A 26,617-nucleotide genomic window follows, 5' to 3' on the forward strand; every position below is an offset into this window, starting at 1 on the left:
CAAGTCCACAAAGGAACCTTCCCATGTACAATCTTCACGCCGTCCTCTGTAGGTAATGTACATTGAGTCTCAGGACCTCTTCAACAGAATGCAGTGAACAACAGCATCAAGTCGAGTTTTGCTGCGGTGTCCAAGCCTGCGATGGTATGGTACTTTGTTGAAAAAGTATCAAAAGTTTGATAGATACTTTTTTACTCTTTTGCCAGGTGTATGAATGAGGAAGGAAAAGAACAGTGTGCCAGCAAGGCTGGCTTGGGGGATGTATCAGGAGAACTTTGCACTGCAACACCAATAAAATCCCCTGTTTGCTTGCTGTGTTTTGTTGTTGTTTGATTGGGGTTTTGGTGTGTTTCTGTGTGGTTTTTTTGTTTGGAAGGGGGTGTTGTTTTTTGGTTTTCGTTTTGTCTTTGTTTTGGCAGAACACTGGACTACTGAGAGGATGCATGAACCAAATCTCCTCCTGCAGTATTCTTTTTCTCCTATCACAGTTTCAAGATCTTCTTTGCAATGAAATGCTTAAGGACAGTTAAATGTCTTTCCAAAGCAGATAATGGCCAGAGGCAAAGTCCCATGTTGTCCAGTTTCAGTATGATCTTTCAGACTGAGACTCTTCTATTCCCTGAAACTCTGGGTTTCTCCTGGGTCAGATGTGGAGCATCCAGATTTTTTTTTTTTCTGTTAAATGTGTTTAGTCCTTAACAAGGAAGCCATACTATATTTACACAGTCAGATGTAACAGCCATGACTGAAAATCTAGAAACAGCAAAGGACCTGAACAGTGCTTTCAACACGTTATTTAAAAACAATCTTTGTTGATTTTGTAGTTCTTGGCCACACAGACAAAACACAGCCAGTTAAAAAATAAAATTAAATAAAATCGGAAAAATATCTGACAGGGCTTAGGTGCTTTCACTTCCATGCCTTATTTCTGGCTAACAGGACTAGCTCACAAAGCGTATGGTATCCTTTCTGCTCTGGACACCACAAGCTATGCCAAAGACAAACTATTGCTGGGGTTTTGCTGGACCTCCAGACACATTAGCATAGTTGTTCTGCTGATGCATTAACCCTAATTTGTTCCAAACTGGTATCCTCCTCTCAATCCTACTGTTTTATTTTGATTTACTTTCTGCTTCTCTTCTGACATTACTGTACTTAGAAAGCTTCAGCTTTACAATTGGAGGGCCACTTTCCTCAACAGACCCTACAATTTCTTTGGTGACATGAAATGTGAATGTTATTTTATCTATCTCATTCAGTATAACAAATGGTGTTCAAATTCCATAGAAACCCTACAAGAAAACCTGTTGAAAAGGAAAAAGATAATTAAACAAACAAATAAATAAAATATCTGTCACAGGATCTAACAAATAATTAGAGGAAAAGCAGCTTATGTGTTTTTTTCAAACAAAGACTTGTGAATGCAGGTCTAGCAATTATCTTTTACTGCTTAGTCAGTGGAGAGGTACAAATGTACTCACATAGCCAGGAAAAAAACACGTGAAACTTCTCTGTGGTTATTTTTATATATTACATCAGATGTTACTTAGTAGGTCCTATATTGTGGAACTTGGGGTTTTTTTATTGATCTGGGGTACTTCAATGAGCTAATCTGAAGAGATGTTCTGTTAATTCATACTCTTGTAAATATCTCTTTGAAACAGTGGAGAGCTAGCTAAAACAAAAATCGTATGTCTTTCTAGTTGTAGCTAGTAAATGAGGATGAAGGCATTCCTGTATCCTAAAGTAAACAAAAAATAAACAGCAGAGGAACTGGACTTCCCACACAAATCTATAAGATTCATAGTGAAGATGTTTTATTACACATAGCTCACAGTTTATATATGGTTAGAACTACAGCTTATTGGCTAAAAAGAGTTACACAACACCACGCTAGAAACTTCAATTGGTTAGAAACCCATATCTTACAAGTCCCATGTTTTGGAGAACTTATCCTAGATGTTTTCAAGAACCTCTCTGGTGTGCTGTGAGAAACCTGAGGAGCTCCTATGAGAAACCTCTTGAGAGTAGCTACTTCTCCAAGCAGCTGTGGCTTGTTTATTCATAGCTGCCTACAGTCTCACAGGGTCTTCTATAGATCTGAACTGCTCACTTTTGATTTTACTGTAGCTACAGTATCCCATTAGACAATCCCTGTGGTATTTCATACATCTTGAGGTTGCTGTCATCAAGCCCAACCCTACTAAAGATCACTTCAGTCCTGTAAGAAGCTCATCCTTACAACTGTCATTACCGCAGCATTAATTGCCTTAGGAGGAGGGCAGTCACAATGAAAGTGCTCTCTCTTGCTCCTGCAACCATGGAACAAAGGCTGCTCTCCTGTAAATAACCTGTGCTGGAAGACCCCTAGGATTGGGTAGACAGCTCTGCTCAACTGGGAGCTGCCATGGACTCAGTCCTGTGTTCAGAAGAAACCCCTGAGGATGAGTGAAATGTGTCAAGGGGGCAGAGAAGCAAGAAGAGCAGGCAGCACAACTTGTGTGGATTTGAACAGAGCAGTTTGATAAGTGGTGTGAACAAGGTAAGAAAGCTCATTCCCTGGCAGGCTTTGTTTGCTGCTCCTTCAGCTATCAGCAGGCGACTCAGGGGGGAGTTGGAGGCGTGGCTTCCTCCTTAGCAGGAGAGTGAGAGGCTTCAAAGGGAGGGAAGGGAGCTGCTTTACTCATTCCCTGGCAGGCTTTGTTTGCTGCTCCTTCAGCTATCAGCAGGCGACTCAGAGGGGAGTTGGAGGCCTGGCTTGCTCATTAGCAGGACAGTGAGAAGGCTTTAAAAGCATCTCTAGGGAGCGCAAGCGACCTGGAGCGCAGTGAACAGGAGCGGGCAAACAGGGGCGTGGCACGTCAGTGAGGGCGTGGCACGGCAGTTTGCACGGCAGTTTGCACAGGCAGGGCGAAGAGGCAGAGCATAAGCTTAGGTATTTCTGCAGCCTTTTTTTTTCTCTGTTTGTTTGTTTCTCTTCTCTACCTTTCCCCACAGCTTAAGGCAGTCATGCCTCCCAAGAAAATGAAAGCTGTTGCTCCTGTTACCAGTAGAGGGGTGTCAATACAGACAGAACCCTCTAAAAAGGATGCAGCCACTCAGGCCTCTGGCTGCATAGACTGTTTGAGCCTGGACCTACTACCAGAGGACAGTATGAGAAGCACCTGCATACGATGTGAGCAGGTGAATGATTTGCTGGGTCTGGTGGCAGAGCTAAAGGAAGAGGTGGATAGGCTCAGAAACATAAGGGAGAGTGAAAGGGAAATTGACTGGTGGAGTCACACCCTTTTCACTCCTAAGGAAGCCCAGCAGGAGGTGGTGAAGCCCAGCCCCTCCTGCCATCAGGCAGACAGAACAGACCATAGGGATGGGGATGAATGGAAACAGGTGCCTGGTCGTAGAGGCAAAAACACCCCCTCTCGACCCCTTTCACCTGCCAGGGTGCCCTTAAAAAACAGGTATATGGCCCTGGACTCGGGCAGTCTGTTGGAGGACAGTCAGGAGGAGGATCTGTCTACAAGGTCTTCTGGTTACCCCCAGTCTACCAGAGGGGTTACAACTACAGGTAAGAGGAAAAAGAGAAGGGTTGTTGTAATCGGTGACTCCCTTCTGAGGGGAACTGAGGGCCCTATATGTCGGCCAGACCCATCCCACAGGGAAGTTTGCTGCCTTCCCGGGGCCAGGGTGAGGGATATTACCAAAAGACTTCCTAAGCTTATTCAACCCTCAGACTATTACCCTCTGTTGGTTGTCCAGGTTGGAAGTGATGACATTAATAAAAGGAGTACCAGAGTAATTAAAAAAGATTTCAAGGCACTGACCCGATCTCTTCATGGGACAGGAGCACAGGTAGTAATTGTATCAGTTCCTGTGCTAGCTGGGATGAATGAGGAGAGGTTTAGGAAAGCCCAGCTTACCAATAGGTGGCTCAGGGGATGGTGCTATTGTCAAAATTTTGGGTTTTTTGATCATGGGGCAAACTCCGTGTTGCCCAGTCTCGTCAAAGCAGATGGGCTTCATGTATCTAGGAAGGGCAAAAGAACTGTAGCCCATAAGTTGGTAGGGTTAGTTAGGAGGGCTTTAAACTAGGTTTGAAGGGGGAAGGGACAGCAACTGGGCTCTCCAGAGATAGGCCTAAGGGCATATAGCCCGAGTTGAGAATGAAATCAATGGCCCAGCTGAAGTGCATGTACACCAATGCACATAGTAGGGGAAACAAACAAGAGGAGCTGGAAGCCACAATGCAGCAGGAAAACTATGACATAGTTGCTGTCACAGAAACATGGTGGGATGACTCACATGACTGCAGTGCTGCTATGGGGGGCTACAAGCTCTTCAGAAAGGACAGACAGGGAAGGAGAGGTGGAGGGGTGGCTTTATATGTTAGAGAGTCTCTTGACTCTGTTGAAGTTGAGGTCAGCAGTGACAAGGTTGAGTGCCTGTGGGCCAGAAGCAGGGGTGAGGCCAACAAGGCTGACACCCTTGTGGGAGTCTGTTACAGACCGCCCAACCAGGATGATGGAGATGAATTGTTCTACAAGCAGCTGGCAGATGTCTCAAAATCTACAGCCCTTGTTCTTGTGGGTAACTTTAACCTGCCAGATATCTGCTGGGAGCTTCATACTGCAGAGAAGAGGCAGTCAAGGAGGTTCCTGGAGTGTATAGAGGACAATTTCCTTCATCAACTGGTAAATGAGCCTACCAGGGGGAAGGCCCTGCTAGACCTACTGTTTACAGAGAGGGGCTGGTAGATGATGTAGTGGTTGGAGGCCGCCTGGGGCATAGTGACCATGAAATAATAGAATTTTCAGTCCTCAGGGATGTAAGGAGAGCCACCATTAAAACCTCTACTTTGGACTTCTGAAGAGCAGATTTTGGCCTATTCAAAAAACTGATTCAGAGCATACCCTGGGAAACAACCCTTAAAGGCAAGGGGGTCCAGGAGGGATAAACATGTTTTAAGAAGGAAATTTTGAGTGCACAACAACAGGCTATACCAGTGTGCCGAAAGGCCAGCCGGAGGGGAAGACGGCCAGCTTGGTTAAATAGGGAGATTCTGCAAGAAATGAGGGATAAAAAGAAAGTTTACAGACTATGGAAAAAAGGGCTGGCTACTTATGAAGAATTTACTAGCTAGGTCATGCAGGAAAAAAATTAGGGAAAGAAAAGTGGAATTTGGCTATTTCAGTTAGGGATAACAAAAAGTCCTTTTATAAATACATTAATAACAAAAGGAGGGGAAAGGAAAACCTCCATTCTCTGTTGGACTTGGAGGGAAGTATAGTTAAGGAAGATGAGGAGAAGGCTGAGGTACTTAACACCTACTTTGCCTCAGTTTTCACCAGTAAGACAGGTGGCCCTCAAGACAACTGGCCTCTGGAGCTGGTAGACAGGGAGAGGGAGCTGAATAGCCTCCCTGTATTCCAGGAGGAAATAGTTACTGACTTCCTGAGCCAGCTGGATCCTAACAAGTCTATGGGACCAGACGGGATCCATCCCAGGGTGATGAAGGAGCTGGCAGAAGAGCTTGCCAAACCACTCTCCATCATCTTCCAACAGTCCTGGCTCTCTGGGGAGGTGCCAGATGATTGCAGGTTGGCGAATGTCACCCCAATCCACAAAAAGGGCTGCAAGCAGGACCCTGGCAACTACAGGCCTGTCAGCCTGACCTCCGTGCCTGGCAGGCTTATGGAGCAGATCATCCTGAGTGCAATCACACAGCACCTTCAGGGTGGACAAGGGATTAGACCCAGCCAGCATGGGTTTAGGAGGGGCAGGTCCTGTCTGACCAACCTGATCTCTTTTTACGATCAGGTGACCCACCTGGTGGATGAGGGGAAGGCTGTGGATGTGGTCTATCTGGACTTCAGCAAGGTCTTTGACACTGTCTCTCATAATATACTCCTGGAAAAGCAGGTAGCCAATGGCTTGGACAAGTGTACCCTCTCCTCGATTAAGAGCTGGCTGGAGGGTCGGGCCCAGAGAGTGCTGGTGAATGGAGCTGCATCCAGCTGGCAGCCGGTCACCAGTGGTGTTCCCCAGGGGTCTGTATTGGGTCCAGTCCTGTTTAACATCTTTATTGATGATTTAGATGAGGGGATTGAGTCCATCATCAACAAATTTGCTGATGACACTGTCTTGGTTTGAGATAAGCAACTGCCAACCCCCCCAAACACAGAGAGAAAAGCCTCCCTCCTAACACCACGGAAAGGGAGGAAAAGAGAGGGGAAAGAAAAAAAAACACTTCAAACTGCATGTATACTAAATCTACATATATTTTTCACAGAAAGAAAGAGACAATTAGAAGAGAGTACAAATATACACTCACACAAGTCTACAACAACAAGTTCCTCACCTCAACTTCTTAACGAACACACAAATTCTACTGTCTTAACTACTCATTACTTAAGGAGAAGCTTATTCCCCAGGGAGACAAACCCAAGCAGAAAGGAGAGACCCAGAACAACACATTTTACTTTCCTGAGGTACCCTGTGAGCCAGTGGTGGGCCTGGTCCTCTCCATCCCCCCTGGGACAGCATCGTGCGTCCTCCCAAGAGGAGGGCCGAGAAGCAACTGCCTTAACCACTCCCACACTGGTTCCTACTTCCCTGGAGATGATGTCATAATGTGGTATGGAATACAAAATTACTGGCTAGAAGAGGTCAGCTGTTAGCTCAGCCCAGCTCAAGTCAGCTGACAGCTTCAGCCTAGTCCACACTTCAGAGCCCAAATCTAGGCCCACCTAGGTGAACCCATAACATTCTCCACCCCTTATTCCATACCATATTATGTCACTCATATCTTAGGTTCTCATGCTTAAACACTCTTTGCTTTTCCAGGGCTGTTTTCCACCCCTCCATAATGTGGCTAAGAGTCCATTAGGATGGGGTAGATATTTCAGATGGGGAAAAAAGCAGGTCAACTCAGGTCATCTTATCTGATGGTTCATGTCTTTCAGTAGGGTTACCATCCTCTCTTCAGGAGTCTCTAGTTTCCCACTGGGGTTAAAATAGTGTTCACAGTCAGATCCACCCCTTGGCCTCATAGGCCCATTGAGCCAGGAACAACCCTCCCCCAGCCAGTCCAGGGTGTGATGTTCTTCATCGGCTCGGCTCTTGGGCACATCAACACTCACACGACGGGTTTTTAAAGATTCAACTAAAATGGCAGTGTCCCACCACACATCAACAGCTTACGCAGGCCTCTCTTCATGTCTTTCTCCTCGGTCACACAGAAGTACTACAGCTCACCATGAGACCCATCCCCCTTAGCAGCAGTCCTAATAGCTTTGGCAGCCTCGGAAGCAGCCCCGACAGCAGCACAAGCAAGCAGCAGAGGCAGAAGCAGCCCCGGCGGCTCGCCAGCCCTGGCTCGCTCGCAGCCCTGGCTCATCTTGCAGCCTCTCACGGCTCGCGGCCTCTCACGGCTCACAGCCTGTCACAGCTCGTGGCGTCTCACGGCTCGTGGCCTCTCACGGCTCGTGGCCTCTCACGGCTCACAGCCTCTCACGGCTCACAGCCTCTCACGGCTCGCAGCCTCCCCCGGCTCGCTCGCAGCCCTGGCGGCAGCCCCGCCAGCGACAGCTCTGGCTCCTGCGGGTCGCTCAGCACTGCGGGTGCTGGTTCTGGGCACCGCATCTGTAGGGTTCTGTGCAGGGGGTTCTGCAGCTCCTCTTTTCCCTGTTCACTGGGGTCTCACAATGGCAAGCACGCTTCACAACTGTGGATAACCTTAAGAATAGTGTTCACGGTTAAATCCACCCCTCGACTTTATCCACCTACAGGTGGCCTGAGGCACCATGGGCCCATTGAGCCAGGAACACCTCCTCCCCTTGCCAGTCCAGGTGAGATGCTCCTCATTAGCTTGGCTCCTGGGCACATCAGCATTCACATGATGAGTCCTCAGGGATTCAAATCAAACAGCCGTGTCTTGCCACACACGAACAGCTTACATGGGCCTCTCTTTTCTGCAGTGGCTGCATTCACAGCAGGCACCAGTCGAGCTGTTTGAACTCACAAAGACAGTGAAACAGTGAAAACAAGCATTCAACAGCAAGGGAGAGTTGTTTACATTTTCTGTTCTGGATGTACTTAAACAAGGCACTTATCAATCTATGTTTCTACAACAATCCTCCCGGGAAGCCTGCCAAGATCCTGGGACACTCGCCAAGGTCCTCCGTCGCTCACGGGTTTCGGCACCATTAACTGTCTTGGTTTGAGATAAGCAACTGCCAACCCCCCCAAACACAGAGAGAAAAGCCTCCCTCCTAACACCACGGAAAGGGAGGAAAAGAGAGGGGAAAGAAAAAAACACTTCAAACTGCATTTATACTAAATCTACATATATTTTTCACAGAAAGAAAGAGACAATTAGAAGAGAGTACAAATATACACTCACACAAGTCTACAACAACAAGTTCCTCACCTCAACTTCTTAACGAACACACAAATTCTACTGTCTTAACTACTCATTACTTAAGAAGAAGCTTATTCCCCAGGGAGACAAACCCAAGCAGAAAGGAGAGACCCAGAACAACACATTTTACTTTCCTGAGGTACCCTGTGAGCCAGTGGTGGGCCTGGTCCTCTCCATCCCCCCCCGGGACAGCATCGTGCGTCCTCCCAAGAGGAGGGCCGAGAAGCGACTGCCTTAACCACTCCCACACTGGTTCCTACTTCCCTGGAGATGATGTCATAATGTGGTATGGAATACAAAATTACTGGCTAGAAGAGGTCAGCTGTTAGCTCAGCCCAGCTCAAGTCAGCTGACAGCTTCAGCCTAGTCCACACTTCAGAGCCCAAATCTAGGCCCACCTAGGTGAACCCATAACAGACACCAAGCTGGGAGGGAGTGTCGATCTGCTGGAAGGCAGGAGGTCTCTGCAGAGGGATCTGGAGAGACTTGAGCGATGGGCTGATCGCAATGGGATGAAGTTCAATAAGGCCAAGTGCCGGGTCCTGCACTTTGGCCACAACAACCCCATGCAGCGCTACAGGCTGGGCACAGAGTGGCTGGAGAGCAGCCAGGCAGAAAGGGACCTTGGAGTACTAATTGACAGGAAGCTCAACATGAGCCAACAGTGTGCCCAGGTGTCCAAGAAGGCCAATGGGATCCTGTCCTGTATCAAAAATAGCATGGCCAGCAGGACCAGGGAAGTGATCCTTCCCCTGTACGCTGCGTTGGTGAGGCCACACCTTGAGTACTGTGTTCAGTTCTGGGCCCCTCAGTTCAGAAAGGATATTGAGGTGCTGGAGCGAGTCCAGAGAAGAGCAACAAGGCTGGTGGAGGGACTGGAGCACAAGTCCTATGGGGAGAGGCTGAGGGAACTGGGGTTGTTTAGCCTGGAGAAGAGGAGGCTCAGAGGTGACCTCATGACTGTCTAGAACTACCTGAAGGAAAGTTCTAGCCAGGTGGGGGCTGATCTCTTCTCCCAGGCACTCAGCAATAGGACAAGGGGGCACGGGCTTAAGCTCTGCCAGGGGAAATTTAAGTTGGATATCAGAAAAAAATTCTTTCCAGAGAGAGTAATCAGGCATTGGAATGGGCTGCCCAGAGAGGTGGTGGATTCACCATCCCTGGAGATTTTTAAACACAGATTGGACGTGGTGCTTAGTGCCATGATCTAGTAAATGGACTAGAGTTGGACCAAGGGTTGGACTCGCTGATCTTGGAGGTCTTTTCCAACCCAATCGATTCTATGATTCTATGAAAGTATGCACAGGATATAAGGCATATGTAACTTCATATATTAACAGTCACCACAAGAGAGAGGAAGGAAGGAAGGAAGGAAGGAAGGAAGGAAGGAAGGAAGGAAGGAAGGAAGGAAGGAAGGAAGGAAGGAAGGAAGGAAGGAAGGAAGGAAGGAAGGAAGGAAGGAAGGAAGGAAGGAAGGAAGGAAGGAAGGAAGGAAGGAAGGAAGGAAGGAAGGAAGGAAGGAAGGAAGGAAGGAAGGAAGGAAGGAAGGAAGGAAGGAAGGAAGGAAGGAAGGAAGGAAGGAAGGGAGCCACATGATGTGATATAACTCCCGCCTTTTTCCCCAATCCCTAAAATTTGTAAATTTTCCCAGACTTTATGAGCTAGTTCATGTTTCTCAATGTGCTAGCATCATCTGGTAAATTACCTACCATCTCAATTGCTTACTATCATCAGAGAACAAAAATCGCTTTCATTTTCAAAATGAGATATGAAAAACAATTGCTTGTGATTATTACAAGGCCACTGTGGACTCCCCACACACAGACCTATACTGAAGCCTGAGTCTCTGCACCACACAAGGTGATTTTGTGTATCTGAGACATCAACAGATTGGGTCACATTAGCTATCAGTTCCTCTACAAGTGTTGTTCCTGTGGTGCTTATTCTCAGGGTCAGATTGCTTGCAGCTGCAGTCTTGAACACTTGCTCTCAACTGTGCAGAACAGTAGACTAAAACAGATTAGTCAATGTGGGCAAAATGTTCTTCCTCACTCCCTCTGACTGCATTTTTCCTGGCAAAACTGGAAGCTGCAGTCAGCAAGGTCTGTAAACTGTGGATAAGGATGTGTGGTATGAGGGAGCACTGCCTGCTCTGCCTCTTTGTGCACTGACTTTTCCAAACAGCAGCTGTCCCCAGGAACACGTCTGTAAAATATTTCAAAAGAGGAAGTCCTCAGCCTGAACCCCCCTGACAATCAGGCTTGTCAGAAATAAGCTTTTATCTGTAGAAACATGGCTAAAAGACAACCTCCCCTCCAGTTTTCCTTCTGAGGTATCTTGCTGAACCACAAGTATGCAAGAGTAATGGCTGCTATTGATATGCAGTGAGTAGGTAGGTGTGTATGAGCAAGTAAAAAAAGGCTATAGTAGTTTTTTTTTAAGAATTTTTTTGAAAAGTTTGATGCTTCCTCTGTATTTTGTCTAAGGAATCCAGTGTATAATCTGAAAAAGGAAAAATATTCCTTTCTTTATTATTTCAGACACTAATCTACATTTCAGTTGTTTGGTGGTTTGGTTTCTTTGTTGTTGTTGTTGTTTGGTTTGTTTTGTTCTTTTCTTCCTGTCTGAAGGCATTTTCTTCCCTCAGCTGGAAAAGTATTCAGCTATTGATTACCACAGGAAAACAGATGCCTTTAGGACTGACATGAAATTGAAGTTGCAAAGCAAATGCATAGGTTCATCTTTCATCCCATATTTTACCAAGTGTAAGCAAGAGAGTGCTCTTGTGAAAGGAAGCCTGAAAGCTGAGGTCACAGAGAAGGTAAAACAAAGTGCCACAGGGCCTCTAGAGGACTCACAATACTAAGCACAACAACTGAATTTTTAGAAAATTATAATATCCTTAGGAATATAGTTTACTTGCGGAGTCATTCTTTTTGAGGCGATACAAATTAGTTGTTATACTTGTTACCCTTTGTGCATATTTTTCAACCAGATCATAGAAGAAATGTTTTTCAGGGAACAGGGTGAGAGAATTTGCAACCTTTTTAGGGACTTGGGCCTCTCTGAGGTCATCACTAGTCCTCAGAAGCAGAAATAACACCTTCTGTGGGGCTTTTTTTATCTTTATGGTCCAAGGCTGACAGGGTCACCACCAGTAGGCAGGAGACAATAGACGAGATACATGGGAAAAAATCTCAATGGAGAAGGAAGGGGAAAGGAGGGGTTTCAAAATATATCTCGTTCCCAAACTGGAATGACAACTTTGCTTTCTGGTAGCTGTTTGCATCAAAAATGCTTGTGCCCCTGTATCACTTGTTTTGCATAGAGACCATTTCACAAAATATGATTCCTCCTTTTTGACTCCTGCTATGATCTAGATGCTACAAATACAATATTCCTCAAGAGTACCATTGAACAGTATGCTGCACAGACCATATAATGGCATTATGTCTAAGAACCTAAAAGTCCATTAAATAGTGTGCTTTTAAAAAATAACAGCTTTTCAAGTCTCTGGAAACAAGAAACTGTACAGCTGAGAGAGAATTGGGTGACAGGGATCAAGTTCAAACTGAGACTGCAATATTCCCAAACGCTGCTGGTGTTTGGATGAAGAATTTTTCATTAGAGCATTGCTACTGCAGTGAACATTGAATTTATATCCATATACAACACTGAACTTTCTCCAATCTCCCTTGGATGCAAAATCTAGGTCTGGGCCCACCTCTATTAAGTATCTCGGGCAAGACCTCAGGATATCAGATTTGTGCTTGGTAAACCTCGTGTCTATTTCTGTCCTCTACTGGAGGTGAACCCAGGGACACTCACACAGGGATAGCAAACTGGAAATGTGATTGCTGACAGAAAAATATTTCCTTGCACACATACATAGGTTATGCCACTTATTTTCTGTTTTTCTGACAGCTGAACAGTTTCTCTTGTTGAACTGCTATTTTGGATGATGATATAGGAACTGAAATAGTTGGGTGATTGTAGGTCTGAAGTTCTCTTGCAAGTACAGTAAGGATTTTAAGACCATGGGTAAAAAATAAAAAGAAACCCATGACACAGGGCCATTTTTGATTCTGTAGTGCAGTGTAAATTTGTTTCTTCTGGCCCTGAATAAATGGTGTGACAGTCACACATGGGTCATAGAAGCAAGTACTTATCCTTTCCTGCTGGACTGACATTCAGGGGACGGCTGTCACTGGCAAGTCTGTGACAGCTTGTCACTGTGGTTGCCAGATTTCTTCTAGGCTATGACTACCATCATATGTCTATACTGGCTTGTGGATATGTTGCAAATGGAAGACAGTGGTTTGTTTGAGTGCTCTGGGAAAAAGGGAAGTAAATATCTTTAGGAATAAATGTCTGTAGATGAAATTATGACTGACATTAAGTTTAACATTAAGTGAATGGAGCTGTTGCAGAGAGAACACATAGCAAAGGACAAGAAAGTATTTTATGGTGTAATATGTTCTCATAGTCTAGGCAACTCAAGCGAGAATTTCAATGCCTTTCAAGATCTCACTGATTATTCTTCTTCTTTGACCATTGAAGAATTTTGTATTGTAGTAAATCTGTTTAAAGACCAGTATCTACAAATTTGTTCCTTCCTCCTTTTAATAGGTTTAGTACACATAGAAACCTGTGCCAGTGTTGCTTGGTCTGTGTTTTTAAGTAAACAATGTTATCTCTACATACATCTTTTGTGAACACCTAAATAAAAGAGGATGGACAACCTCTGACTTTTAAAGATTCTAATTCTCACTTCACTGCTTGGAATAGCCCAAACAACAGAGATGGGGCAAAATCCAGCTCTTCTAGACTATGTTTTTGTGTTTGAATCTTGCTTATACTCTGCTTTTTCACCTTTCTTTTCTTGTTGTGCCGTTTCCCCCAGAAAGTCTAAGGAAGCATCGTGCACTCAGAACAAGAGTGCATGATCCAAGAACAAGTATTCACTTCAAGGAAAATCATCACAGTCTAAAACCCTGCTGAAAGAACAAAGAGCTATGATAACAGTTTTCTATCTGGCTCCTAATCAACATTATGGCTTTTTACATATATGATACTTTTGACCTGATAAGGATGTAATATACTGTCAACAGAAGAACACAGCATGGTTTTGCAACATGAAGTTTGAGATGGTATTTTTTGGGCTTTTTGTAACCTTAGGGATCTCCTGTTAATTACCTTGTCCTGCCTGCCGTGAGCAAGCTATGGGTTTTTCCCATTTTGCTTTTCAAAAAGGAACTCAGCCTGCCTTTCACTCTTTATGGCCCCTCACACCTCTTTCTACCAACCCTTGCAGAGGTGAATTCTCTTGCAGAGAGAATGTAGAATTTCAAAGCAATTAGGAGGTGGGTGGTTAATCTTCATGAGTCTTCACAACTGGTGCCACTCAACATTTCCCTAAACAGCTTCAGCTTAATTAAGCCAGTCTTTCTGTCTTTCTGATTTGGCTTCTGCTGTAGGTTTACAATCTTTGTTGGAAGCTTTATGTTTCCTGAGCTGGTAGCAGAATATGTGTTCAAGCTGATGTTTCCAATGAGCAGGTTGGTGGAAGTAGGCAGCAGGGAAGATGTTGATATGGCTTGTGGAAAAAACTTCAAGCCTAACAGAAACCCACAACATACTTTCCAAAAGCAAAACCCTAATAAACCATCACTGGGTTTATGGTCTGATTTAATTTCTTCCTCTGCAAGCTTGACAAAACACTGGGGAGAAGGTGACTCAGTCTACCACTGCCTGCTGAGCTGTCCTGCTGGCCTAATGGTGGTGGTGGGGAGGAGACACGTATGAGTCACGCTCTGAGCTGCAGTATCAAGCTGTGTTTCAGGAGGAGCCTTGTGCATCTCAGTTTCATTTCAAATGGTGTGCTCTCATCATTTGCAGTTGTGTCAAATGCCTTGTAAGAGCGGTAATTTTTACCCTGTTGCCAGGGAGAGAGGGAAGTGACTGCTTGACTACACCAGAAAATAACTTCACCAGGTCTAGTGAATAGAAATGAGGGGTCAGCCACAGTTTGTGTGAAATGCCAGGGTATTTCTCTTTGTCCTCTCACTTTCTTGCAAGGAGGGCATGTGCACATTTCACAGATCTGTGCCCAAACCTTTGGTCTGCAATCAACTCCCTTCTCATCAAACTGCTGAACATTTCTAGTTTATGCTCCTCATAGTTTAGCTGCTGGTTCACTAGTCCAGTATTGATGCAAGTGTCAACTTATCCCTGAAAAGATGACATGTCTTGTTTAACTTCAGCTTATTTCACTTTATCTAGAATAAGCACTTTCCTTGCCAACCTTTTTTTTCTCTCCACTCTTAACTCCATCCCAAAAAGCACTGGAGATGAATTAATTTCCAGCAGTGCAGGAAAGGAAAGAGGGCAAAACATTTCACAGTGCAGCAAAATTTCAATTGAAAGATGATATTGCATTTACTGAGCTGTAAATGCAGATGACATACTGCTCTTCTATGAAGGATGGGGAAAGAGAAAGTTTAACTCCATTAATATAAATAAAGATATCTGCAATATCATGAATTTAACTGCATTTTCCATTATAATGTGGAGAATGCTTAGCCCAAGATCTAGAAGATGAAAACACTGAGGAAATTGCCTCCACATCTGAAAAGATCACTACATTCTTAATAGACTTCTAGGCAAAAGCCTGTATTTTGCATTGGAGTTACAGGAAGTCCAGTCTTACAAAGATGGAATTCACCGGCAATAACTGAGGAAACAGCAGTGTCACAACAAAAGGGAGCTAATGGGTAGATGTATGCTGCTCATCAACAAGATATGAGACAATACAGTGCAAAACTCCTCTGCACTTATAAGTTGGCCTTAAATAAATGTAGACCCTATTAATTCTGACTCATATTGAGCTGTCCCTGACATAAAACTGGTGCCTTTCTTTTTTATTTTCAAGTTTTAAATCATGAAAACACCAGGAAAGTCAGAGTACATCTAGCCTTCATTTCAACCAGGTATTTTTCATTCCTTGGGTAGGATCTACCCTAACAGAGAGGGTAGGATTTAGCGTGCAAAGTGGGGATTTAACCACTACTTGAAGCTCAAGTTCTCAGCCTATGATTCAAGTCAATATGTGGTACTTGGAGTGATATCTTTTCAGTCACAGCCTTTCCTTCCTGTCTCAAAACTGGGACCATCATTACTCACCTTCTTGCTTTTTGCTACTCTCATCCTATTACTCCACATACTTTTTGGGACCTCCTTACTGCTCAGGTACGGAGACTTTTCCATAACCGTGATAGTATTCATCATTTTTTATGCGAAGGTCAGTGTGCAAGTGCAGGCAGGCCTAAATGCCCATGGCTTGAATGAGTGCATGAGAGAGCCAGTGCATGGCTGTACCACACCAGCTCTGAAGGCCACCCTGCCTTTGGTCAGGAATCCTGCCTACTTGTGGGGACAGATCTACATCTCTGCTTCCAGACCAACTTCCTTGTCTGTAAGACAATACCTGTTGCCAGAAAATTGCATGTGACTGTGGCTGAAATATCAGGAGTGTGATTCTGTCTTAGGGACTTGCTGCCTTCACACTGTGCTCCAGCTGTGCTTTCATGGCAGATGACATCAGCAGCACTCTCAAACTCAGCATATAAAATTCTCAAAGCAATGCAGAAACTAATTAATTCCAAGTGTGCCCTTAATCTTCTAAGAGAGCTTGTATCTGCCTTTACTTTTGCACATACAAGAATCAAGCCTTCTTCTTTCTTCTTATCTTAAGTGGTCTTGAAATAAGTAACATTAAATAAACATGCATGGTTGTATATATTCCCTGCAGACTGCATGGCATTTTTGTAATGTGTGTTTCATTAAGATCAAATGGGCTAAGGGAATAGCAAACCTGGCACTGAGTAATAAAACAATCATGATAGTCCTTGTGAAAGCCAAAGCTCTCAGAGAAACTTACCATGATATTCAGTATTTCAAAAAGTGTCCCTTATTTTCACAAGCTGTTTGCTTGAGGGTACCCTGAATGAATGAACATAAAGGAAGCTCCAGGAAAAGCATTTCTACAAAGTTTCTACTGTTCACAGTGGTGGAAAAAAAACTGGAAAATGTGAATAAAGTGACTGGTACAGCGTTAGCAACTGTAAAATAAAGAGAAGGAAAGTCACTACATAGTACCAAAAGTTGTTGAGAGTGTTTTCTCCTAATCTAGCTGTCCTGAGGCTCTTGCTCAGGATTTTGTGGTGATTTGGAATAAAGTACTGCAGGAGATTGGATGGGGTGACACTTGAAAAGTCTGGGGAGACCAAAGGAATAAATAACTGGTATCTGCTTTACCTGCTTTCTAGTGTCCTTGACTTAGCCATTCCATTCACAGTTAAGAGAGTCCTCTTCATAAGGTCACAGTACATTTCTGTACAGATCAATCTGTGCAAAATGCGTTTTGTGGGGTCAGTCTGCAGAAATGTTTTAATTTAAATTACTCAGCCTAAAGCCTGAATTTTTTCTGCAGTTCTGAGGGATTCCTGATCTCATTATCTGTGCTTCCTTCACAGCTTTTGGGTTCAAACATCGATCCCCATAATCACAGTGCCTCCTTGCAAGATGTGAATTAGATCAATTACCTCAAGCTATTAGCTGTAGCTGGTCTTCTTCCAAGTAATTAACAGGGAGGAGTAAAGCAATGTTTTCCAGGCTTGTGGTATGAGGTAAGAATTGACTCTTTTCCTTTCCAGTGCAGAAATGTCTAGAGAGATACCTACTTGCATAAGTCTTAGTTAAGTGAGGGAATGTTTGGGTTCATGGCCTGTTGCACAATTTACTCCACGCAGCTTGAGCACTAGTGAATGAAAAGGAGCAGAGCATAGGTGGTCATACTGGTGATGTGAGACTAAGACTATGGTGCCATCAGGAAAGATAACATGCTTTAATGGCAGTCAGTGACATTTATGAGGCAAGGTATGTGATTGACAGCCTTCTCATCCAGCACTGGCATGCAGTAAGGAGGCACAGCTTCTAGGAAACTGTTGCAACTCTTGTTGAACTTCTTTCCACTCCCCATCCCCAAGAACCCCCCCGCCTTCTAAAATCTTGTCATGATGGGCAACACAATTCGCCAAGAAATTGTTGTTAGTACTCTCAGGCTGGGTTTTTTCTCTGATGACAATGCCAAAAAATGCCTTTGCTTGAGTGCGAAATTACCATTAGGCACAGGGAGGTCTGATTCCACAACTGGGAATCTCTCACTAGAAAGATAAACAATAATTCCAGGCACACCAAAGGCTTCTGTGAGAGGTGGTAAAGAAAGTCCTTCAACATTCCACTGGATTTACCAATACCCTTCTAAAGAAAACAATGGCATATGTTTTAACTACACAGATGCAACCCAAAATCACATCTCTCATACCCATGTCGCTGCCAGCTCTAAAGAGGACTGCACACACCAATGTGATGTAAAGCAAATCCCAAGTTTATTCAAAAACACAGGTTTATATGACCTCAAGTGACCCCGCCCCAGGTGCGGTGGTCTGACTCCAATTGGTTGAGGCTGGAAACATGTCCTTTTAAGGGGAAAACGAAACTTGTAAGGTGGTCACTCCAGACCCACCTGAATCGGGCTGCAACATCTCCCCCTTTTGTTTCAAAGAACAAAGCAAAAATGCAAACAACAGAATACACATCATGCATATTGCAACTTGAACAGAAAGGCTGAAAATTTTGAAAATTGAGAAATAACATTTTGAAAATCTTAAATTTTGCTACTTCAAGACTTAACAGGGTATTTGCAGGTTACACATCCCTACCTCCCCCTCTCTTTTCAAAATAGAACTTTTGGAAGGAGGTACAGTAACCTTTGTAAACTCACACAAACTAATACATGACTAAGACATGTATGTTTGGAATTTGCAAACTTACAACTAGTGCAAAACAAGAAACTTTTCTTTCACGCGTGAAATTGTGGTCCTTTCTGTGCAGTCATCACCGCACAGACCACTGTAAACAAACTACAAATTTTATTAATTTTTGTGCAAAGTGTCCAAGAGTGCAGAGTGACTTAACTTAGCAAAGAAGCAAGTTCAGTCCAGCTGAACTAAATCTCTTTATGTTCAAGGTCCATTCTCAGAACTTCTGTGTGGCCATCACAGAGGTCTGAGAATGAAGCTTTGATTTTTAGTCCTTATACACTCTTGGTAAAGCAGCAAACAAGTGTGAATTCACAGAGGAAATTCACAAAGGCTAAACATAACCAACACTGAAAGGGAGTAAGTACTGATGATCTTACGCTCTCTAGAAAATGTTCAGCAGCTTAGGGGGGCAGGTATCCTTACCCCTGCAGCCTGCTGGGCAACTTGGCAGTGCAATAAGCTCAAAACTGCACTTTAACTGAAAATTTTACAGAATTTCAAAATACAGGCTAAACAACATGCTCTTGAACTAGACTGTTCTTGTTTGATTGGACAGTTAACGACTAGTCTTAGGCTACTGCTGCTTGTGGTTGTGGTTGCCATATGGGGAAGGCAGCCTGGCTCCAGTTTCCATGAGATATTTGACTGGCTGCACCCCATGGCTTGCAGCCCCTCTGGTTTTTTGGAGGCCCAGCTCCCCACCCCATGTTTGTTAGAGGAGTACCATCCTTTTTATATTTAGAATGACAATCTTGGGCTTTGTGACCAAGTCTGTGACAACGGTTACATTCTCCAGTGAACCTTTGAGTTCTGCTATATTTTGGTTGTGCTGGACAAGATTTTGTTCTTAAATTCCAGGGTCTTTTCCCCCTTTTTTGGGTAGATTGTTTGCTAAGAACTGTGGCTAGAGCAGAAGCATGCAGCTTTGCTTTTTCCTCCTCTTCTATCCAGGGCAATCTGGCACAGGCTTCAATTAACTGTACCAAAGTAGCTGTAGCTGGTAGAGAGGCTATGAGCTGTTTGCATTGAGGATTGGCATTATTAATTACCAGATCTTTCAATAAGGCTGGTTTAATGTCAGGGGTAATATTTGGAGCAGCATCCAAAGCTTCTGTTACTTTATCTACAAATTCCATGAATGTCTGTCCAGGTTTCTGCATTATTTGCATGTAAGGTAGAGAAGGTTTTCCCTTCTTAGGCAGATTAGAGAATGTGGTCAAAGCAGCATTCTTTGACTGTTGCAAAATATGAAAATGTAATGCAGCTTGTGTTTGTGGGTCTTCATAAGCTCCTGATCCCATTAGCTGGTCTAAAGATGCTAATTTTAAGGGATGTCCAGTTTCTAGGTGTATATTTTTTGCCTGTTCCTCCGTTAACTGCTCTTTCCATTTCTGTAGAAATATCATATAAGCAGTAGGAGGTAGAATAAACTCCATTAAAGCCTTAGTGTCTGCTGGGATTAGGTTATTGTATTTTATGAAGGCTGTGATTTGGTTTTTCACCAAGGCATTGTCATAGCCGTATTGAAAGACTACACTGTGGTTTTTTTGTGCAATTTTCCAATCAAGTGGCTCCCATTTTGAGCCTTGTGTAGTGTTAATCACAGGCGCAGAAACCAGGGGTTGCAGGGAAGGTGAGGGTGTACCTACTTCTGCAGCTATGGATACTAACTCTTTGTACCTTTGCTGGGTATTAAATGTGAGGTCGCGAGGTGGCTTTGTGACTCCATCTGCAGAATCTGGTACCTGGGTATCAGAAAGCTTTGAAATTAAGTTAACAGCATTGCAATTTCCATCTCCCCCCAGCATGTCCCAAACAGAGGCTTCTTTTTCTGTTGCTCTCCATTCTGGGATACAGCCGGTGGGTGTGGCTGTCGGTGATGGAGGCTGCAGGTACCAGGTTGCCGGCGCAGGGGCAGTCTCTACCGGCGCGGGGGGTTCCAGTGCCGGTGCTGGCAGCTGCGGGCAGCGCACGGCTATTGGGGAGGGAGTCCCCGCTGGTGCTGCAGCGCTTGTGTCCTGCGCGACTGACGCTGTGGGAACTCGCTCTCGGGACCCTTGCTCTGTGGGTGGCACGCAGTGAAGGGAACTTTCAGGGGGAGCTCCGCGGGCTCCGCTCCACTGGGGAGGAGTCTCTCCCCTCTCCATGACGCGGTCGATCCACGCAGGAGGTGGTGGGGGTGGCGCGGGAACTGATCCGCCCCCGGAGCGGGCGAATTCGGAGCCGATCCCGGCCCCTGCAGGCTGCGGGGGACCCGCGCCTGGCGCATGCGCTGTGATTTGCATGCAGTAGGAAGGGAGGTTGGGCGGTCCTGGCGCCTCGTGGTCAGGGCGCGCCGTTCCTTTGTTTGATTTCGCGGGCTTTGCCATCACGTGGTCTCTTTGTTTTCCTGGCCACGCGGTTATGCCGGGCGGCTGTAGCCCTGCTGGAATGTCTGCCGCGGCAGCCTCCTGCCGCAACGGAGCGACTCCGGCGTACCCGTGGGGCGGCGGGGAGCACAGCGGCGGGGCGACCCCAGCCCCGAGGTACCCGCAGGGCATTGGCGGCAGCGGCGGCGTTGGCGGCGCCGAAGGTGGATGGGCAGGGGGAGAGAAACTCCATGGGGTTTGTCCCCCCCTCCACATGTCTTTCTCGGCTGAGGGCATTCCCCATCGCGCCTTCTCGGAGTTAGGATTTAAATAAAACTCACTCACGGTTTGGTTTTCTGCGGCGTGTCTCGTGGGGTTCCAAGGTTGCTGCTGAGGTCCGGCCGCTTCTACAGCAGCAGCCGGTGGTCTCATTCGCTGTGAGTTGTAAGGCGGTGCAAAGACGACTTCTTGGCTTTTTGTCGTGACGAACGGCGTGGAAAAGCTTTGATCCCATGGTTGCTGTGGTCTTGCCGGGTTTTCCGGAGCGGGAGCGGGCGGTGCCGCGTCTGGGTACCGCGGTGGCGTTTCTGCGAGCGGCGGTGCCCACGGCGGTGCAGAAGGATGTTCAGGGGAAAAATCGCCCTGCAAAAGCTGACTGTTTTCCGTCCTCTCCGGTAGATCGAGGTTTTTACGGGCTCGTTCTACTGCTAACAGCATTTTCTTTACAGCTGCATATGACGGAATGAGCGGCAAAAATTCTTCGGGTGCAGTTTGCACTAAATTCCACAAATCTGCCCCAATATTGTCCCATAATTTTATGGAAAGTGTGGAATTGGCATCTGTTAGGTGCCCTCGACTGAAGCACTAATCCAAAAATTCCTGTAATGCTTGTCTTTCAATGTTTGTTTTTGTAACACGAGCTAGTTTTTCAAATTTATCAAGCAATAAGTTCGTTTTAGTCGAGTTGGAATTTCCCATGTTTCTTTAACTCACCGGTTCGAAGGTCGTGGTTCCTTCAGTCCACGTTCTTTCAGCAGCTCTCAGGGCCACTACACAAAACTCCCAAGTTTAAGGGAGACAGAAGCTCTCAGGGGCTTCTCCACAAAGCACCCAAAAAAAACTGGGGCATAGCAGCTCTCAGGGGCTACTTCTTAAGGCTCTAGGCAGGCCTGCAGGTGGGTTTCATGTTCTGAGACACGTTGGGGTCCACCATTTGTTGCCGCCATGCGCTAGTGAGGACTGCACACACCAATGTGATGTAAAGCAAATCCCAAGTTTATTCAAAAACACAGGTTTATATGACCTCAAGTGACCCCGCCCCAGGTGCGGTGGTCTGACTCCAATTGGTTGAGGCTGGAAACATGTCCTTTTAAGGGGAAAACGAAACTTGTAAGGTGGTCACTCCAGACCCACCTGAATCGGGCTGTAACATACCCATGTAGGTGGTATACCACCCGTTGGCTTTGGCAAGTTCATGATCCAGCCTTGAGGAGGACCACCAACCCATTAGCCATTCATGAAATCCTGCATCCAAGAGGGTAATGAGCAGGACAAGTGGAAGGGAGCTGTCACCTGTGAATCTAGAAGCGACCTCCATGCCAGTCATAAAGAAGTCAACAGCAACAGTGTAAACATCTGGTGGACACAAAACCACAAGGTATAGCAGGTACTAAACTCCGTAATTATTTGGAAAATATGTCAAGTATATTATTATGGTGGGTTACAAATTTGGTAAAGAATTAATTGCATTAAGCAGTTCAAGTGCAGAGCTAATTGATCTCCAGGGGTTTATTTGGCTAGACTTACTTTCTTCTCCTTATATGTTTTTCCTTTCCCCTCTCCCCACCCCAGTGTTGTTAGGTTTTTTTTTTCTTTCCCCGAAATCTCATTATTTTTAATTAAAATAAATAGTTTAAAAGTACCTTTATCAGATAATACAGACTATCTAAAGAATGCTAGAGTGATATTGATTCACTTCCTTTTAAAACTTCTGTTGTAACTGTGTCATGCTTTGATCATCTTTTGTAATACCTGTCTAGTGCTTTCCCCTTTGAATATTTTGTACTGTTTCTTTCATTGTTTCCTTCCTCAACTGCTACCAGGGAGACTTTTCAAGTTAGAGGTTACTTTAGATAAAACATGTTGGTGTCTCTCAAGGATGTGTGTCATCATGATTGTTCTGACCCCTTGTGTTGGATTACACCTGCAACATCTATAAGTACCCAAAGGATCTCCTGTGGGGGAACATGTCATGGAGCTGAAGCCAGGCTGAAGACTCTTCCTCTCATTAACATACACATACAGTTTCAAAATGCTGCTGTCATAGATATTTTAGGTCAACAGGTAGTCAAAATAATTTTCTTAAAAGAAAGAGACATACTAGAAGGCATGACAGACAATTTACTGATACAGCCTACTTCAGTCAGCCTGGTAGATACGTTTAGGGATTTCTTTGGGCATTACTCATGTCCACTATTCCTTTCATGCCAATATCATTAACTCAGTAACAACAAGTAAGTTCCACTTCAGCATCTCTTGGCACATTAACCAGTTTCCAGCTTCAGGCTCTAAGTGCTTTCAAAACCCCTGCACTTCAGTTTGATATCATTGCCTATGGTTTCGTCATCTGTTACAGGACAACTATGGACAGATCCCAGTGATATTTGGGCCATCTAGAAACTGTAGTAATTCTTTTGATTTACCTCTTGCTTAGTTTGCACACAGTAGTAGCAGGCTTCTGCTCTTCCGCACTAGAATCATCTTCTGCCTTTTCCATAAATATGAATTATTATATCCAAGGCATGCACAGTTTTCATCTCTGCTAACCAACTCCCATGCAAAACACATAAAAGCAGCAGAAGAGTTCTAAAACATTGCACAGTTCATTTACAGAATGATACAAAACTATGAAATTTGGGTAAGTAAGAAATGCTCAGGGGAAAAACCAGAGAAGACACAAAAATATCCTGACTTCAGGCTGACACGGAACCATTTTTGCTGAAGTACAGAAACAGCATCTGAATTGCATCAAACAGAGGCCTATAGTCAGAGACATAGCTGTTGCATTCTCCAAAGTATAGGTTCTTTCTTGCATTGCTGAGATGAAAAATGAAGAGGAGTGGCTTTGTGTTTACAAAACTTTCCCATGGGATTTTGTGCTTGTCTAAAGCTGAATTTGTGGTGAAACTCATAGAAACTTTGGCCAGGTAAGGGTCTTAAGGCTGAATTAATTGCTCATTGTAACTTGCTGAAAATGCCAAGGACAGGGGGTTTTAAAGTTAGTGGCAGCATTCAACTAGTTGGTAATTCCACATGACTGAAAGTTTTGTCTAGAGCTTCCTGAGATTTCTGAACAGATGTCATAACATTAAGGACTCTGAAAATACCACATAATTTTAAACAAATCTGCACACTAGTGGTGCTTCTTCATTAAAACATGGAATTGCTTGTAGGGACACTGGGTAAGCTGCTAAAAAAACAAAAAAGACCACCATATTGAGCTACTGATTGAAGTGACCCAGTCACTTTCAAAGAGTGCCTGGCATGATGCAATGCAGCAACAACCCAACTCAACTCTGGAAAACCTCATGGTCTATACTGTAGGCATCTGCAAGCATTTCATGATACTAACCAAAACTTTCTGGCCTCAGAGGCAGGCAGGCACCATTCCCAGCCCTCAGACAGTGCACGGCTTCCTAGTTCAGTTCTTACCAGAGGTGACCCAACCCGGTGTTCAAGAGCTGCAGGAAGCACACTGGGCTCCCCTCTATACAGACAAGGCAACATTGGCTACCTCTCTCTTTTCCTGCTTTACCACAGCAGCTCAGGTTGCTTGCTCTGAACATCCTGGTGCAAATCCCAAGAAGCCACTGGTGGAAAATACTGCAGCGGCAGTGCTGTTCCTTTCCTACAAAGTAGTCAAACCACAGTTTCCTTCTCATTTAATCTGAAAGCCCCTCCATCAGCTTTGCTAGAATCCTTGTTCCACCTCCCAGGCATGCTTCACCTCTCAAGTTTTTGAATGAAAATTGAAGCTATTTCCTCTCATCTCCTTAACATATACACAAAATAGTTGATGTTTGTACTATTTGTAACCTGTTTGAAGGTTTATGGGCCATTGCACCTTCTCTAAACTAAGCACTCTTAGTTGTCTGCAGAAGTCAGGTAATATTTTCTACTTATCTAATGGCTTTTCTTTGGCTCCATCTTTCACAGAGCAAGGAAACAAGTGGACATTCCCGCTAAGGCTTCCTGAGTTTCAAGTAGGAAATTTGAGGGATTTATCTTCCAACTGAATCTTAGTTCTAAGTGTCTTCTCTCACCAGTAACAGCTCCTTCAATGTCTCCTGGAAAGCCGTGCATATAAAATCAGTCCTCTGGCAGTATGGTTGAACTGGTTTGCTTTTCTTGAGGGAAAAATGTCATTGCTGTTTGCCGAAAAGGGTTTAAATGCACTCACTCACAGAAATAGGGCCATGAAAAGTTGTAGCTGTCCAGGAAAATAAAATAGTACAGTAGTTTTAATGACAAGTAAAAGTTAAATATCACTGTCAAAGCGATTCCTTTCTCTAAAGAAATATATCCTCTGGCTGCAAAAATTCAACTTTCACAACATCTTCCTTCCGTCCTCTTTTAGAGGTAAACAGCTAGTTCTGATCAGTCTATAGGAATGCCATCACTGGGATAGTGCAGAAGTGAATGGGCCATATGAAACCTGCAGCTTTGTGAAGAAGGAAAAGGAGTGTCATTGAATATTGATGACTAATGACTCATTTTCTACCTACATGATCTATCTAGAGACATTATCTGATTGCCTTGTGTTTTTTTCTTCTTCCCTTCTAAAACCAATTTGCTTTAGAGCACAGAAGTCGTGGGACTGACTCAGGTAGGATATGCGCCACATTATTTTTTCTTCTTAATTCTGTGTTAAAATTTGTCAACAAAATACTGTCTTCCCCACTTCAGAAATTACTAACTGGAGGCAAAAACTAATACCTTCTCTTTCTCTTTCTGTACCCCTTCCCAGGCATGAAGACTCCTATAACTTTGTTGACATTGCCCTGTGTCACAGACACAAAATGTCTTTAATTATGGAACTGGAACGATTAAATTAATTTCCACACATATTTGTCTTCTAATCTGGTGTTTCTGTTTCAGATATACAGAAAAAACTTGTGTGCCTGTCACCTGCTCTGTTTTTTTGGTCAGTACTGGATGAATTTGTTATATTAAAGGTGCCATCCCTACCAGTAAACTATGCAATGTAATTATCAGCATAGTAACGCTGATTTAATAGAGACTTAATAGCAGTGGCTCCAAATACACACAATTGAGTGAAACAGAGCTGACTAGTGGTTCATGACACATGTGTTTTTAATATTTATATGAATGTTCTGAACATTCAACAGGAAGAATGCTGATTTTCTTTTTTCTTACTTATGAAAATGAAGACCTTGCAGACATAAGCTGCATTATGAATGGTTAGTTTGAATTTGTCATTGGGAAGGGAGAGTCAGAAGAGGATAAGAGAATCCTTTTTCAGAACTGAATGAGTTGAAACATTGCCTTAAACATTGTTTGAAAAATGGAAAAAAATATAATAGCTATTTTATGTCTACATATTCATATTATTACTCATATTTGAAGCAGATAGTTTTCAGAGTAGCAGTATATATACAAATTTTAATTATCTGCAGGCTAAAAACTGCCAAGTCTAAGACTGAAACAGTAACAAAGAAGGGAAAAATACCAGGAGAATTTGGAAGATAGGAAAAATATGACAAAACAAAATTTTCTTGCAGATGGTAAATAAACTTAAGATGGTAAATAAGCTAAAGAACAGCTGAGAAATCCTTTCTTCTGTTTTTACAAAACTTTGATGCCTTGGGAGGCTCCTGACAGCCTTTCCGCAGAGCATGGATCAGTTGGAGTCAAGTGTCTAAGTTCTGCAAACACCCATATCCAGCTCT

The sequence above is a fragment of the Pithys albifrons genome, chromosome Z, assembly GCF_047495875.1.
Source record: "Pithys albifrons albifrons isolate INPA30051 chromosome Z, PitAlb_v1, whole genome shotgun sequence".
Taxonomy (NCBI): Eukaryota; Metazoa; Chordata; class Aves; order Passeriformes; family Thamnophilidae; genus Pithys; species Pithys albifrons.